The sequence below is a fragment of the Callospermophilus lateralis genome, chromosome 5 (genome assembly GCF_048772815.1).
Source record: "Callospermophilus lateralis isolate mCalLat2 chromosome 5, mCalLat2.hap1, whole genome shotgun sequence".
In the NCBI taxonomy this organism is placed as follows: Eukaryota; Metazoa; Chordata; class Mammalia; order Rodentia; family Sciuridae; genus Callospermophilus; species Callospermophilus lateralis.
Window position 1 is genome coordinate 37,488,819 of NC_135309.1, and position 18,164 is coordinate 37,506,982.

Consider the following 18,164-nt stretch of genomic DNA (forward strand, 5'->3'; position numbering starts at 1 on the left):
ACAGTGAAGACTAGAATGTTCAAAAGCAACTGTGTATGTGGGGTAATTAGATTCATTATGCATGACCAGGGAAAGACACAGGCTCAGAAAAGATCTGAGAAGACCTTAATGTTATATGTCAGGCTGATTGCTGGCCCAGAAACAGCCTATTAGAATAAAAAGAAAACAAAAACCTAAGACAGGAGGATCCCTTGAGCCCAGGAGTTTGGGGTCAGCCCAGGCTGACCCCATTTCTTTAAGAATTTTTTTTAACTAAGAAAAAAAAAAAAAAGAAAAAAAAAACACAGAAGAAAAAAAATGAAATCAGAAAACAGCAAACTGTGAGGAAGGAGGGGAGTATTTTTCCAGAATTTCCACATTATTAGAAAAAAAATCTAGTTTTTGACAATAAACTCACAAGGCATACAAAGAAACAGTAAAGTTTGGTGAGCCCTAAAGAAAAGGTAAACCAACAGAAACTGGCCCTGAAAGAGACCTGATGGCAGATTTACTAAACAAGGGCTTTATTTATTTATTAAAATTCTTTATTTCTGCATTATTAGGAATTGGACCCAGAGGTGCCACACCACTGAACTATGCCCACAACCCTTTATTTTAAAATAGGATCTTGCTAAGTTGCCCAGCTGGCCTCGAACTTGCAAACCCTCTGCCTCAGTCTCCCAAGTACAGAGGTGGGATTACAGGCATGTGCCACCATGCCAGGCTATACAACTGTCTTAAATATGCTTAAAGAACTACAGGAGCTGGATGCAGTGGTGCATGCTTATAATCCTAGTGACTTGGGAGGCTGAGGCAGGAGGATCACAAGTTCAAAGCCAGCCTCAGCAACTTAGCAAGGTACTAAGCAATTTAATGAAAACCTGTCTTAAAATAAAATTATAAAAAGAGCTGAGGATGTGGCTCAGTGGTTAATGCCCCTGGGTTCAATCCCTGGTAACAACAACAACAAAAAAAAGAATAAAGGAGGGGCTGGGGTTGTGGCTCAAGAGGTAGCGCACTCGCCTGGCATGCGTGCTGCCCGGGTTCGATCCTCAGCACCACATACAAACAAAGATGTTGTGTCTGCCAAAAACTAAAAAAAATAAATAAATATTAAAAAAGAAAAAATTAAAAAAAAAAAGAATAAAGGACAAGTGAAGTACAGTGGTACAACCTTATAATCCCAGTGACTTGAAAGCTAAGGCAGGAGGATCACAAGTTTGAGACCAGCCTCAGTGATTTAGAGGCCCTAAGCGACTTAGTGAGACCCTGTCACAAGATTAAAAAAAAAAGGTTTGGGAATGTGACTCAGTGGTAAAGCGCCCCTGGGAAGAAGGAGGAACTAAAGGAGAAAGTTAAGAAAATTATATACAAACAAAATGGAAATATCAAAAAAAGAGAAACCCAAAAAGGAAAACAAAAAAAATTCCAGAATTGAAAAGTGCACTAACTGAAATGAAAACTGCCAGAAAAGATTTCAAAGAATTCAAAGGAGCATTTAAATTAGCAGGGGAAAGAATATATGAATTTGAATAGTTTGAATACAAACTATTGTGTATGAGGAACAGAAAGAAAAACAATTGAAGAAAAGTGAACAGATTCTAAGAAATCTAGGGACACCATCAAACAGATCATCATATATATCTCAGGAATCCCAGAAGTAACAATCCTATAGGTTGTTTTCCCAACATAATAGAGGAAGTCTAGCTTTTCTAGCTCATGTAGCTTCAACCTTTCAAGCAAGACCAGCGCAGCAAGTCCCAGTTCTGAAAAAAATCTCTCATATCCTTGGGAAACTGACTTACCATACAAAGCCTCTTTTCTTTATTTCAAAGAGAGAACACCAGCACCCTCCTCAAGCAGCAAGATGGTTCATTTGCTTATTTTGCCATATTGGGGATTGAACACAGGGATGCTCCATGACTGAACTACACCATCAGCCCTTTTTAAAACTTTATATTTGAATGAATAGCTATAAATACTTCTTAAAAACAGAGAGCATCATTTATTGAGGTATTTACTACTAAAAACATTAATCTGGAATTGGCATATTCTTTGTTATAATAAATAGAAAATATTGAACATTTTATAAGATGACATAAGAGTAATGATAAATATTTCATAATGTAATTTGATAAGAAAGATTTGAAGCCAAGGTTGTGGTCTGAACTTGCAACATCAGCTACTTGGGAAGCTGAGGCAGGAGGATAGCTTGGAGCCCTGTTTAGGAATCTAAAAAAAAAAAAAAAAAAAAAGAAAGAAAGAAAGAAAGAAAAAGAAAAAAAAAGAAATAGGTTTGACTCAATTTTTGAATAACACGTAGATTGGGAGAGAAAATGTTATGTATGAATTTCAGCCAATATGTCTTGAAAACACTGGTGGTCTCAAAGAATAGGCTAGTTCAAGGGCAAAGGACTTGTCATCATTTACCCTCTGCCACTCTTCCGAGGCATGTCTTCCTGCTAAGGACCCATCCTAGATGACTTCTGAGAGCAAGGACAGGATCTACTTCCTAGTGTTTTGTATTAATCATGGTTCTCTAGGGAACATAACCAACAAATTACATATAATTATAAGATGGGGTGATTTTTTTTTTGAGACAGTACCTTGCTATGTTGCCCAGACTGGCCTCAAGTGATCCTCCTATCTCAGACTCCTAAGTAGTTGGCACTATAGGTATGTGCCACCATGCTGTGTCTTACAGGTGGATTTATTAGATTGCTCACATGATCAGAGGCTGAATAGTCCCATAGTGGTCATCTGTAGGCTGGAAAGCTGGGGAAACAAATCCAAGAAAGTGGAAGCCTCAGAATAAGAGGGACCAATGATGCAGTCCCAGTCCACACCTGGAGTCCTGGAACACTCTGGGGAGCCTCTGGTGCAAGCCCATGTTCAAAGGCTGAAGAATCTGGAGTCTGATGTCCAAGGTAAGAGCAACAGCAGAAAATGCACTCGTTCCAGAAGGGTTGAAGGGCTGGGGCTGTAGCTCAGTGGCAAAGTGCTTGCCTAGCACATTTGAGGCACTGGTTTTGATCCTCAGTTCCATCCATCTACAACAACAACAACAAAAAGAAGAGTTGAGCATGTGAACTCCAGTATTCCAGTGTCCTCCTTCTGTTTTTTTCTGTCTTCTTTCTGTCCCCCAGCCTATTAGATTTTGCCACCCACATTCAGGGCAGGTCTTTCCAAGTTCACTGACCCATATGCCAATCATCTCTGAAAACACCCTCATAGACACAACACATCTGGAAGTATATTTTACCAATTTTCCAGCCAACCCTCAATTCAGTGAAGTTAACAACTGAAATTTACCATCATATGGCTGGAGTTTTCTACCTGTGCTCTTTGCTTTGCTCCTAGAGGATTCCCTCAAGAGCAACACATTCTCAATAAAAGGGAAGATGGAAAAGGCAAAGCAATTAACCCCATACTCTGCCATATATCTGCCTTAGGAACTTAACACAGCCAAATCTCCCGACTTTAGAAAAGTGCATGTAAGAGGGGAAAACAAGAAGCCCTATGGAACTCCTGAGTCACCATCACAATGTGAGACCCAAGACGAGTGTCACATGGAGAAGAGAGATTATCACCTCAGACGCTGTGCACTGTCTGGGAAGGTCACACCCATGAGACCCACAGCCAATGTTTCCACTGACACTCAAGCAAGAGCTTGGAAGCCGTCCCCTCCAGCAGCTCCCCTGTGGCCATCCTCAGCTACCACCTGTGCCACTTGGGTTCCCCTGCCAGCAACAGTTCCTGAGGAAGTGTCAGGTATTCTGGGGGGAAACCATCCCCCAGCACCTGGGTCTCCCTGAGGCTGACCTGGGTCATTGGTGGGCCAGCTTCTCTGTCAGGAAGTTCACTCTCTAGTTCATGGTTCAGGTGCTGAAACCCCCAAAGCACTCAGGATTTTCCCAGGCCTTCCGCAGCATGCTCACCTGCAGCCTGGCTCAGGAAGCTGCAAGGTGGCCATCCCAGAAAAGCCACACCAGGTCCTCATCCTGACCTGAGCAGCCACCACCAGTCCTAGGCTTCCAGAAGCTCTAGGACATGGGTAGGCAGGCTCCAGCAGGTGCATTATTTTACATCAAAAGTGCAAACACCAAAAAAGAAGTCAAAGGAGCCTTATTCTTCACTATCTCAGCTACAGATAGGTTTCCTGATATCCCATAAATGTTTTGCCTTACGTCAAGAGGAAAATAGAAACCAGGTGTGGTGGCACATGGCTGGAATCCCAGCTTCTCAGGAAGCAAGGCAGGAGAATTCTACGTTCAAGGCCAAGATCCTGTCTGAAATAAAATTCAAAAAGGACTGGCGATGTTGATGAGTGGTAGAGCATTTGCCTAGCATGTGTAAGGCCCTGGGTTCAATCCCCAGTTATATACACATACAAATGCACGCGCGTGTGCGCGCAAGCACACACACAGAAAAAAGAAAGACATAAGAAATGTATGTGTGAGGTGGCAATTCCAAGCAGCCAAAACAAAACAAAAATTTAGACATTTCATTTGCAAGAACCACAGTTAAGCAGGACTCAAGTTCAAAGGCCACCTAGGGTCAGCATCTTGGTGCAGAATTGCTGTCACTGAGCTAAAAAGACAAGACTCTGGACAAGAGTCTTTGGTGGCCCAGATGTGAGATGTGCACACACCATGTACCAACCCTGGGATTGGCCCAGTACCATCTCTGTTATCTATCTGCTCAAAAATGTCCCTGGGTGAAGGAGGTGGAGGGTCCACAGTGGGTGGACTGGGAGGCTGCCAAGTCATCCCAGAAAGCCACCCAAGTCCCTTTTTCCCAGACATGAGGTTGAGACCTGACAAAGAAAGGAAAGGGAATGCCCCCTAGTAGAGAAACAGATTTGGCAGGTTCTATCTTCCTTCTGCCTAGCCCAGCTGAAATCCCTCTGTACAAACCACAAAGATCCTGCAGGACCAACCACAAGACAGAGTCAGACAGATGTGGCCTGCCTTGACCCTTGAGTAGCTTCAGACACTCAAGTCACTGAACTGCTTAACATTCTTCAGCCACAGCCTGGGAATCAGACCTACCTTGCTTGATGATCACACAATTAACCTAGGAGTCCAGAGAAGAGGGCCTGCCCCCACACATATGGCTTTCTCTGATGTGCAACCCTCCCTAGTCTCCCAGATCTCCCTCTCTTGGTCATGTTGGAACAGCCTCTTCCCATATTTAATTCCCCCTTGCTCATCATCCAGAGAGCTACCTTTTTTTTTTTTTTTTTTTTTTTTGGTATTAGGGATTGAACTCAGGGGCACTTGACCACTGAGCCACAAAAGAGCCCCCCTTTTTTTTGTATTTTATTTAGAGACAGGGTCTCACTGAGTTGCTTAGCACCTTGCTTTTTGCTGAGGCTGGCTTTACACTCACGATCCTCCTGCCTCAGCCTCCTGAGCCGCTGGGATTACAGGTGTGCTCTACTGCACCCAACCTGAGAGTTACCTTTTCATTTATTCCACGTGGTGGAGTCATGACACTATCAGGTTAAGATATCTTTGGAAGATTAAAGGGCAACACCAGGACTCCAACCTTATTCTGTCTGTCTATAGAAACCATAACATCAAATCAGACATGGACTCTATGATTGCAGATATCTCCTCCATTAGAACAGGAGGTAGGGGAGCTAGGGGAATAGTTCAGAGGTAGAGTGCTTACCTAGCATAGTGTGAGGCCTTGGGTTTGGTCCCCAGACCCCCCAAAAACAAGCAAATGAAAAAAACACTGGGGAGGAGGATCCAGTTTTTGGTCCTATAACTGTAATTTGTAATGCACATATTATGAAAAGGTTTGATCTGAGGGTTGAGGGTGTAGCTCAGTGATAAGAATATGCTTGCCCAGCTTGTGTGAGTGAGGCCCTGGGTTCAATCCCCAGTACAAAAAAAAAAAGTCTGCTCTGGGGCAAGCATTTTCCTGTAGGGGGTGCCATCCACTCAGTAAACCACAACAGGCTTGGGTGTGAGGTAGCAGCGGTTTTCATAGCCCATTTGAGTCCCAAATGCTGAGGTGTTATTTGCTGTGTATCTGCTTATTAAAATGTTTGCTTTGCTATAAGCTGCCTTAGATACCTTAAGCAAGTAACAATTTTCTTTAAAATTATGAAAATACATGCCTCCTACAATGCACACACAACTGTTTCAGATTTCTTACACCACCAAATTACATCTAAAAAAAACCTACAATGCAAAGGTCAGGGCTTCTGGGAGGTATCTTTTATTTTATTTGTTAAATATTTATTTTTTAGTTATAGGTGGACACAATATCTTTATTTTATATTTATGTGGTGCTGAGGATCGAACCCGGTGCCTCACGCATGCTAGGCAAGCGCTCTACCTCTGAGCCACAACCCCAGCCCTGGGCAGGTATCTTTTAGCCTTACAAATGTCCTTTTGGAGCTGGGTGTAGCTCAGTATCACAGTGCTTCCCTAGCATGCCCCAGATTCCAGGTTCAAAACACAGAAGCACCCCTCACCACCACCAAGTCTCCTTAATGGTGTAAAGGCAGAGAAATGAATTCAAAATTAGAAGAGATTCCCTTATTTGTGGAGAACATGTTCCAAGAATTCTAGAAGATGCCTGAAAATGCAGATAGTAATAAGCCCTACATATACTGTGTTTTTTTCCCCTATACATACATACCTCTATGATAAAGTGTGAATTAATCCAGGTGTAGATGCACATGCCTGTAATCATCCCAGTGTCTTAAGAGGCTGAGGCAAGAGGATCACAAGTTCAAAGCCAGCCTTGGCAACTGAGGCCCTAAGCAATTTAGCAAGACTCTGTCTCAAAATAAAAATGGGGCAAGTGGGGGAGGGTGCTGGGGGTGAGGCTCAGTTGTTTTTGCACCCCTAGTACAAAAAACAAAACAAAACCCATATTGGGCTGTATGTAGGTCAGTGGTAGAGCACTTGCCTAGCATGCTCAAGGTCCTGGGTTAGATCCCCAGCACAGAAAGGAAAAAAAAAAAAAATTCCAAACTATATTAGAAGGTAAACTCAGAGAGTTTCTCTTCTTTTTTCATCTTTTATATGTCAAGGGAGAAGGGATGTCTCCTGAGAGCAGTCCAAGGAATTCCCAGAGGAGAGGATGAACTCTTAATTCAGGACCAGGGGGGTTCTTGGCATATGTGACACAACAGAATTTCAGCATCAGCCAGCCAAAACATCAGACAGAAGTATATTTAGGAAGGTAGATACACATTCAAGGGAAAATGTGGGCTATTTCAAGGGTGAGAAGCCCTGACTTGGGCCCGGGGTCCAGTATTTACAGAAGAGCTGCATCAGGGGCTGGACTGGAGGTGAATCCAGGGTGGAGCTGCACAGTTTCATGCCAGTTTTCCCTACACTTGCGTATTTCCTTCATTTTACAAGGGCATGGGCCAAGGTTTACAACTGTGTTTTCTGCATCTCAATGGGTTGTGGGCATTTCCTTTAAGATCCAGTATTTTTGTCTCTTTATCCTAAATCCCTACATCAGAAGCACCAGGAGCTCTCCTAGGCCCACTTTTCAGGACTCCAACCTGTGCCTCTTGGACGGAGTCTTCAGCCATACAGGTGCTTGTCCAGTATCAGGTGGGGCCATCAGGGCCCCTGGAACATGCCTCTCCCTCTTACAGATGGAAATGGGACCTCAAACTTCTAGCCACCAGGGCAGGACCAGAAGCCAGGCTTTGAGCCCCAGTCCATCCAGAAACTTTGAGGCCTCTCAGGAGTGGGGGTGCTCACCTTCATCCAGCTACTACTTACACAGCACCAATTCTCCTAACAACACTGGAATATTCTTCCCCAAGGAAGAGATAGAGGCATGAAAGCTTAAAAGACTTGATGGGTCTGACTCAAAAGTCCTTTTTGTTTGTTTGTTTGTTTTCCTTTTTTTTTTTTTTTTGAAGGGGGTGGGCACCAGAGACTGAACTCAGGGGCACTCGACCACTGAGCCACATCCCCAGCCCTATTTTGTATTTTATTTAGAAACAGGGGCTCACTGAGTTGCTTAAACCCTCGCCATTGAGGAGGCTGGCTTTGAACTTGCCTCTCGCCTCAGCCTCTAGTGCAGCTGGGATCACAGGCGTGCACCACTGAACAGGGCCCCCAAGCATTTTGAATGCACCTAGTTTATACCTCTGTGTGTGTACATGGAACTGGAGAGGGTGTTACAGAACAGAACTGCATTCCTTCTCCATTTTAGCCCTTTAAATTTTAGGCACACGCCTGTTCTCCTAGTGACTCAGGAGGCTGAGGCAGGAGAAGCACAAGTTCAAAAACCAGCCTGGGCAAAGTAATAAGACCCTGTCTCAAAAAATAAAATAAAATAAAGCTGTGCCAAGCCTGGTGCACATGCCTATAATCCCTATGGCTCTGGAGGCTGATGCAGGAGAATCCCAAATTCAAGGCCAAATTCAGCAATTTGCTGAGGTCCTAAGCAATTTAGTAAGACCCTATCTCAAAAAATAAAAAGGACTGTGGATATGGCTCAGTGATTAATCACAGGGCTCAATCCCCAATCCCCCCTCAAAAAAAAAAGTAGTAGAGGCATAAATGGGGTGACGTATCAAGTGCTTGGAATGCTTGGAACAGAACGTAACACAAAGGAACCTAACACACAGGAAGTGTGTTAATAGTTATTATCATTATAACTACTGATGCCCCACTTATCAGTGAACCTACATGTCGTCTTGTGCTCTCTTTCACATTTGCTGATCATATCTTTCCTAAAAAAATGATAAAGCAGAAAGGATCCTGGATGTGGGGACTTTGGAGGCTTGTATAATAGTGACCCACTTTATGCTTTGACTATAGCCCTTGCTGCTCTGCCACTGCAACTTATTTTATTATTTTTTTTAATTGTAGTTGGACACAATACCTTTATTTTATTTATTTTTACTTGGTGCTGAGGGTCGAACCCAGGGCCTCACAATGCTAGGCAAGCACTCTACCGCTGAGTAGACGCCACTAGATCGCTGGAGTCAAGGGCCAGTGCATCCATCTTTGATTAGACCTAGAATATTCATTCACTGAATGTTCAACAGATAATTCTATGCCAGGCATCATACAGCCCTGCAACTTATTTTTAAAATGGACAAGTTTCTTTCTTTTCCTCTCCCCCTGCTCCTACCTAATCTCTCTCCTCCCTAATCTCAGGAGAAACAGGATTAACTTTCTTCTGTATCCTAGGCAGAGTTATCTGTCCCCGAGTACACACCCACCAAAGGAAGGAAGTCATCCAGACTTTGGGGATGTCACCAGAAGATCTCAGAAATGACTGCCTCCCAAATTCACAAGTGAATTACAACTCCAGCAGAGAACAGGTGGAATGAAGCCTTTGAGTCACCTCTTTAAAAGCGCCCTGTTCCTACTAATGGGCAGAATCACAGCCTCTGGGACTAGAGGCAAAGCAATAAATGTTCTTTTTCCTTTTTCTCAAAACCGTGTCCTCATTATTGGATTGGCATCAGGGACAAGGACTAAGCTTCTGGCAACACTAGGTCTGAGTTCTTTCTCACCCGTGTTTTATTCTGGTGAAGTCACATAACCTCTATTGGCCTCTGCTTCCACATCTGTAAAATGAAGCTAATGAGTCCCACTTCTCAGGGTTGTGATAAAGATCAGATGAGGCAATGTCTGCAAAAGCTCTAAGTAAACTGGGAAGAGAGGCTTTAAGAAAAAGAATGATGACAGTTATCACCGGAGGAAATTCCAGAGAAGCCACTAGATCGCTGGAGTCAAGGGCCAGTGCTTTTCTCTTTGATTAGACCTAGAATATTCATTCATTGAATGTTCAACAGATAATTCTATGCCAGGCATCACACAGTTACTGCAAAGATGAAGTCCTAACCCTAAAAGTAAAGGTAGTGGAGTATGTTTGTAATGTCGACTTACACTGGTCCTCTTTGGGCTTCGGGCCCAGCCACTTCCTTCTCGCCCTTGCCACGCCCTCAGAATTCCTTCCCTACTCTGTCCCTGTGGCCTGATTGACCCACCTTCCTGTAACACTTCATTCTCGAATTCATTGATATACAACATAACATCCCTTAGTCAGTTATTACCAGGTGTATTCTGGAAACAAAACAGACCCAAATCCCTGCCCTCTTGGGTCTTACAGTCTAGTAAAAATATAGGCTTCAGCTGGGAGCAGTCACACATGCCCGAAATCCCAGAGGCTTATGAGGCTGAGGCAGGAGAATCACAAATTCAAGGCTGGTCTCAAGAACTTAGTGACATCCTGTCTCAAAATAAAATAAAAATAAAAAGAGCTGGGGAAGTGGGTCAGTGGTAGAGTGTCCCTGGGTTCAATCTTGGCCTTTATAAAAGTCTGAGTTGGCTCTGCACCCTTTCAGCCTCTTCCCTGTTTTGTCAGGAAGGAAGGCTCCCTTAGGCTCCTGGTGGGTCACCTCCCAACACACTAGGTGCCTTTGGTTGATTTTTCAGTCTGAAAAGTTAGAGGCAACAGAAAGTCTTCCCCACTGGAAAACGTAGGGGAGAAAAGGTGGTCTTTTCTGTACCCACCTCAAGGTTCATGCTGAGGCCCCCTAAACAGAAGGCAAAGAGAGAATTTGAAATAAAGACCCTGTGCCTTCTTATGCTAAGTTTCTAGTGAAGGAGAAAAGTTCTGCAAGTAGCCAGTATATTCCTGAAGAAGAATGCTAAGGAGGAAGGACTGGTCAGTTGTGGAGAAATGTGATTGGGAGATAATAGGGTGTGATCTAATGGCAATAAGCTGGGGTACAGGATTTGTTCAGGTTCTTCTCTGGGTTCCTGTCTCTTCAGAGATATGGGCATTCCTATTTTCCAGGTGTAGGGAGGCCCCTCTGCAATGGGGGTCTTATGATCACAGGAGAAGAGACATCTCTGGAGAAGGATCCATGGGGTTCCCAGAGGAGAGGGGGAGTATAATTCAGGACCAGCTGGGTTCTTGGCATAAGTGACAGAAAAGAATTTCAGCATGAGCCAGAGAAAGGCATAGACGGAGGTGAGGTTCATTTAGGAAGGTAGATACACATTCAAAGGAGAACGCTGGCTGCTGGCTGTCTCGAGAGAGAAGCAGCCCTGACTTGGGCTTGGGGTCTAATATTTATAGAAATGCTATTTCAGGGGCTGGACTGGAGGTGGTTCCAGGGTGGAGCTGCACAATTTCCCGATGTTTTCCTGCGCTTGAGTATTTCCCTCCTTTTACAAGGGCACGGGCCAAAAAGGGCATGATGCTCAAGATTCACAACTGTGTTTTCCTCATCTCAATGGCTCGTGGGCATTTCCTTTAAGAGTCAGTATTTCTCTCTCTCTTTATCCTAAATTCCTATCTCATTATGACCTACTTACAAGGAAAGTCAGAAAATTCTTTGGTGGCTTCTTTGGGGAAAAAGATGGGAGAAAGTCAGAGATGCCTTCCTGCCTGTGTCCTTTTCTCAAATGCCAAGGAGCCCTATTTTGTAACAGTGTGTCCTAAACCCCTGCTGGGAGTCTACAGCCGTTCCACCCCAAATGCATCTGATCTCATCTAAAACCCTGCTGGGGAACCTGTCCTCAGCAGCCCAGGTCAGGGCCCCTCATCCCCATGACAGGCTGTTTACACTCACCTGAGGTCTCCCAAAGGTCATTTTCCTGTTTCCCCAGCATCTACCCAGCAGACGCTCAGCCATGGCGTGTGTGTGTGTGTGTGTGTGTGCTTGCGTTCTGAGAAAAGCTGGTAAGGAACAGAAATGGTTTTGTGGTTTGCTGGAGTAGGGAAGCAGGTAGCATATTTCCGATAGGGAAATACCAGAAAGGGTGTCCTGGAGGATGTACATGTGCTCTGGTCCTGGATGAATGAGTCAGCTGTGACCACAGGAAGGAGACTCACCTGCTGGGCTGCTAGAGTTTGGGTATGGGATGTCCTCCAAAGGCCTCTGTATTGAATGCTTGGTCCTCAGCCTGTGGAGCTATTGGGAGGTGGTGGAGCATTTAGAAGACTGAACCTAGTAGGAAGAAGTTAGGTGATTGAGGACATGGTCTAGAAGGGGATATTGGAACCCTGATCCCTCATCTCTCTGTCTCTCTTTGCTTCCCAGATGTCATGAGGTGAAGATTCCTCCTCTACCACATAATTCCACCATGATGTACTGCCTCTAGCAATAGGACCAAACAATCATGGACTGAAACCTCTGAAACCATGAGCCCAAATAAACCTTTCCTTCTTTTAAGTTGATTATCTCAGGTATTTTGTTACAGCAACAGAAAGCTGGCTAATACATGGACAGAGGGAGCAGAGAGGCTGGCTATTGCAGAGACAGAGAGGCCAGACCCATGAGACTTGCTAAGAAGCCATTCAGTGGCACCTGGGCTTGGAGAAAAGGTGACAAAAGGAAAGGAATGGGGAGAGAAAGTGGCAGAGAGGAGGTGTGACCTGAGCAGGAAAAGCCTTGAATGTCAAGGTGGGGACTCTGACCCCAGCCAGTCAGGTGTCAGAAGCTCTTACTCAGCAAGGACAGGTTTTGGTAGTTGCATGAGGCCTGGTAGACAGAGAAATGATGGGTAGATTAAGTGGTAGATTAGGCTTGACGCAGCCATAGCATCAGATCGTTTTTTGTTTGTTTGTTTTTGTTTTTGTTTTGTTTAGTTTTGATTGGTGCTAGGAATTGATCCCAGGGATGCTTTTATCACTGAACCACATCTCTAGTCCATTTTTTGGGGGGGAGGGGGTTTACCCAGGTTGCTTTATCACTGAACTATATCCCCAGACTTTTTTATTATTCTTTTTCTTTTTTTTTTAGAGAGAGAGAGAGAGAGAGAGAGAGAGAGAGAGAGAGAGAGAGGGGAGAGAGAGAATTTTTTAATATTTATTTTTCAGTTTTCAGGGGATACAACATCTTTGTTTGTATGTGGTGCTGAGGATCGAACCCGGGCCGCACGCATGCCAGGCGAGCGCGCTACCGCTTGAGCCACATCCCCAGCCCAACTTTTTTATTTTTCATTTTAAGACAGGATCTCTCTAAGTTGCTTAAGTCCTCATTATATTGCTGAGGCTGGCCTTGAATTTACCACCCTCCCACCTCAGCTTCCTGAGTCACTGGGATTACACGCATGTACCACCATACTTGGCTTCATGATGTTTTATAGAAAAGCCCCAAATTCAGTCTTTATAGTTATATTTCCTTAGTAAAAACACCTCCATCAAATAAATACGTATTCTAGTCTTCAGTTTGCACCTGCTGGAGGCAAAATCAGAGATGTGCATTAGGTTGATGATAACGCTGGTGACTGGTGAGGAAAATGGCCTGGGAAGGGCCAGAGCAAGAGCAGTCAGACCCCAGGGAGGGGGCTGCAGTTTCACAGGTGAGCCTGAGGATGGGTGGGAATGAAAAGGGGGGAGAGCAGGGAGGAGTAAGATTGCCAGACAAAACAGGCAACGTCCAGTTAAATTGGAATTTCAGGTAAACAACAAATTTTTTCAGCATTAAACATTACTTAAACACTATTACACAGTATTTAAGCAGTTTTAAAAAATAATCATGTGTTGGAGTTGTGGCTCAGTGGTAAAGCACTTGCCTAGCATGCGTGAGGCACTGGGTTTGATCCCCAGTACCCCATTAAAAATAAACAAATAAAATAAAGGTATTGTGTCCATCTAGAATTTTAAAATATTTTAAAAAATAATCAGAGGTTGAACATGGTGCCACACACCTATAATCCCAGCAACTCAGGAAGCTGAAGCAGGAGGATCACGAGTTGGAAGCCAGCCTGGGCAACTGAGTGAGACCCTGACTCAAAATAAGAAAAATCAGCCGGATGCAGTGGCACATGCCTGTAACCCCAGCATCTTGGGAGGCTGAGGCAAGATGATCACATGTTCAAAGCCAGTCTCAGCAAAAGTGAGGTGCTAAGCAACTCAGTGAGACCCTGTCTCTAAATAAAACATAAAAAAAGGGCTAGTGAATGTGGCTCAGTGGTTAAGCACTCTGGATTGACTCCCTGGTACCCCCCCACAGGAAAAAAAAAAAAAAGAAAAGAAAGGAAAAAAAATTAAAGTGTTGGGGATGTAGCTCCGTGGTAAAGCAGCCCTGGGTTCAAAAAACCACTATCAAAAAAAAAAAAAAAAGAAAGAAAGAAAAGAAAAGAAATAATAATTGGAGGCTGAGTGAGGTTCCCAATACCTGTAATGTTAATGACTTGAGAAGCTGGAGGATCCCAAATTCAAGGCCAGGCTGAGCAATTTAGCTGAGTGCCTGCCTCAAAAAATAAAGGGCTGGGGGTATATCTCAGTGGTAGAGCACTCGTGGGCTCAATCTCTGGTATGAGCCAGGGAGGGGGATTGTTTATTTGAAAATGCAATTTGTATTTGTCTGCTATTTGCATTTGTTAAATCTGGCCACCCCAACAGAGAAATGATGTGGCCATGAAATTGAGAGCACTTGACACAGAACTGAAAAGGCAGGCAGTGGGGGTTCATAAACCTCGGAGTGGGATGGAGGGCAGGGCAGGGCAGGGCAGCAACGCCTCTCCAGGGTAGCTGTCAGGTCAGCTTGGCTCTCTATAAAGCCTGACCCAGACAGGTGCAGCCATCCAGGACAAAAGATCCAGGTGAATCATATTGGTCTCCACCCTGCTTCCAACCCCTAGTTCATTCTCTGCAGGGTGACCCTCAGGCTGGACTCAAGGACAAGCAGGAGACCCGGGGAACCTGGACAGGAGCAAGATTGGTTCCTGTCCTTTTGGGGGGCTTCTTCTCCTAGCACAGCCAAGCTTCACGACCCCACATTTCCTCCGTCCTCTGCCTCTGCAGAGTGCTGCTCTGCCACTGCAACTTACTTTTAAAATGCACAAGTTTCTTTCTCTTCCTCTCCCCCTGCTCCTACCTAATCTCTCCCCTCCCTAATCTCAGGGGAAACAGGATTACCTTTCTTCCTCATCCTAGGCAGAGTTATCTATCCCCGAGTACATACCCACCAAAGGAAGGAAGTCATCCAGACTTTGGGGATGGCTCCAAAAGATCTCAGAAATGACTGTCCCAAAATCACAAGTGAATTACAACTCCAGCAGAGAACAGGTGGAATGAAGCCTTTGAGTCACCTCTTTAAAATCCCCCTATTCCTGCTAATGGGCAGAACTACAGCTTCTGGGACACAGGTGTCCCCCTGTGTTTCTCCTTTGCTAGCAAAGCAATAAACCTTCTTTTTCCTTTTTCTCAAAACCGTGTGCTCATCATTGGGTTGGCTTTGGGAACAAGGACGGCAACACCTCTACAACAACCAGGATGGTGCAGCAGCACGTGGTGGAGACTGATCTGAGGTCCCAGCTGGAACCGCCCACCAGGAGGGAGCTGAGGTTGCAGGATGGATAGGGTGAGCCGGTGGACCCACCGGAGTTCACACCTATTTCCTCCTTTTCTGCCTGCTACTTCCTAGGGTGTTACTGCCTCCTCATTCTCCTTTACCTGTTTCATAACTGGCAAACCTTCCAGCCCTGACCTTTTCTTTTACCTGTTTTAACTCCCAAGATACACTGACCCGCTATATTCACCCTCTCAGGCCTGCCCCCTCCATCTCTATCCCCTCTCCTTTCTCCCCGTTACCTTTCCTCCCCCACCCCAATACCTGGTTTTCCTCAGCTACTCTTTTCTACCTCTCTCTTCATTTCTGTTTTATTCACAAACTGGCTCAAAAATTTCTCCTGAATTCCCCAAGAAATGCATAAAAATGCTCACCCCAACACAACAAAGTAAAAACAACCATAGCAGAATCTGCACGAGGTAAAAATGTCCAGTTGCCTTAAAAGTGCCAGAAAAGCCAAATCCTCTTGACAAAATTTAGATCTACAAAATGTGATCTAGGAGATTGGGCTTGGTAAAAATCATGGCTGCAAAGGAAATGAACACTGGGCTGGGGCTGTAGCTCAGTGGCAGAGCGCTTGCCTAGCACACATGAGGCACTGGGTTTGATCCTCAACACCACATAAAAATAAATGAAATGGAGGTATTATGTCCACCTACAAAAATATTTTTTAAAAAGGAAATGAGTGGTAGCGCGCTCGCCTAGCATGCGTGAGGCACTGGGTTCGATTCTCAGCACCACCATACAAATAAAATAAAGATATTGTGTCCATCTAAAGCTAAAAAAAAAAAAAAAAAAATTAAAAAAAGGAAATGAAAACTGATTAATAAAGAAATCCATTGGGAGGGGCAAGGAGGGAGGATGGGAATGGGAAAGACAGTAGAATGAATCGGACATGACTTTCCTATGTTCATATATGAACACATGACCGGTGTAACTGCACATCATGTACAACCACAAGAATGGGAAGTTATACTTCATGTATATATAATATGTCAAAATAGATTCTACTGTCAGGAATAACTAAAAGGAATAAATAAAAAAAAAGAAAAAGAAAAAGAAAAAAGCTGCATACACTGTAATCCCAACAGCTTGGGGGACTGAGACAGGAGGATTGTGAGTTCAAAGCCAGCCTCAGCAACTATGAGGTATTTAGCAGCTCAGTGAGACCCTGTCTCTAATAAAATACAAAATAGGGCTGGTGATGTGGCTCTGTGGACCAGTGTCCCTGAGTTCAATCCCCGGTACTCAAATAGCAACAAAAAAATCCATTTTGTTTAAAAGATTGAGGGCTGGGGGTGTGGCTCAGTGGTGGAGGGCTTGCAAAGGCCCTGGGTTCCACCCCCAGCACACCTAAATAAATTAAATAAATAAATAGTGGATTGAATAAAATTAAAGTTGAAAAGTGATATCTAGGGGAATAAGTTTGGCAAAATAAAATTTAAACACAAAAATATACAAAGATAAATGATTTGACAATGCTGTATTTAAATTTTTATGAAGAAATTAATTTGCCTTTATGCAACTTATTTCAAAAATGCTTTATTGACAAAAAAAATCAATATTGGCAAAAGTTCTAATTAAAATATTTTATTCAAGCCAGGTGTGATAGCAGACAATTGTAAATTCAGCAACTTGGGAGGCTGAGGCAGAAGGATTACAAGTTTGAGGCCAGTCTGGGCAATTTAGCAAACTCTGTCTCAAAATGAAATACAAAAAAGGGATGGTGATGTAGCTCAGGGATAAAGAGCCCCTGGGTTCAATCCCCAGCACACAAAAAAAGAAAAAGACAAATGAAGGGACTGGAGTTGTAGCTCAGTGGTAGAGTGCTCACCTCGCATGTGGCGGGTACTGGGTTCGATCCTCAGTACCACATAAAAAAAATAAAATAAAGGCATTGTGTCCATCTACAACTAAAAAAATATTAAAAAAAAAAAAAAAGACAAATGAAGTCAAAGTGCCAACCTAGAGAGGAATTATTATGCTAAGGTCCATGGGAAGACAGACTTCCAAAGAGATGACCCTGGAAGCTTTTGCAACTACAAAAAGTGATGAACAGGCCAGGATCACTTTGGGGGCTTTCTATGACTAGAGACAAAAATAAAGAGTCCAGGTCTGCAGAGAGTTGGGGACTGATAAGCCAACTCCCACACTAGACTCAGCTCCCAAATGACTGTGCCCCAGGAGTGAAAGTGAACTGAAAATAAACTAGTCCTTACCTGAGCTGTAGTCAAGGCTTTGAGTCATCCAGGTGCTCCAGAAAACATCATGCCCTAAGTATGAACCAAGATGATCTCAGTTTGTTAATCCCTCCAGGCACCTGGAAAGTGAAATAAAAAAATTCTCTTCAGTGAACAACAAAATCACCCTGTTTCAAATTATTTCTACAAATAATGTCACAAACACAATATTTAACACACAAAAATAACCAGACACATGAGGTAGTAAGATTCCTTCAGTTAAAACCACCAGAAATAACGGTCAGTCATAATAGAGCCAGAGGAACTCCAGGGTATAAGAAAAATCATACTTACAGTGCTCAAGAAACCAGGGCTAGTGCCAGCATGCTTGTAATCCAGTGGCTCAGGAGGCTGAGGCAGGAGGATCATGAGTTCAAAGCCAGCTTCACCAACTTAGTGAGGCCCTAAGCAACTCAGTTAGACCCTGTCTCAAAATAAAATAATAAGATTGGGATGTGGCTCAGTGGTTAAGCATCCCTGGATTCAGTGTCAAAATTGAAAGTTTCAACAGGGAACTGGAGACTCCATAAAATTATATAGCATGTGTGAAAAGAGAATAAATGGGAAGTCTATAAAAATTCTAACTAAAGCTGGGCATGGTCATGCACTCTTAGAATCCCAGCTATTCA

General features: G+C 43.8%; 1 long non-coding RNA gene across 1 annotated transcript; it reads right to left on the reverse strand.

Moving 5' to 3' along the window:
• Window positions 1-1,990: 1,990 nt before the first annotated feature.
• On the reverse strand, window positions 1,991-17,951 carry LOC143399656 (uncharacterized). The gene is made up of 4 exons (XR_013091421.2): window positions 17,830-17,951; window positions 17,515-17,615; window positions 11,830-11,944; window positions 1,991-3,029 (listed from the first exon to the last, which is right to left on the reverse strand). It is a non-coding gene; the product is annotated as an uncharacterized LOC143399656 (long non-coding RNA).
• Between the last annotated feature and the right edge of the window lie 213 nt (window positions 17,952-18,164).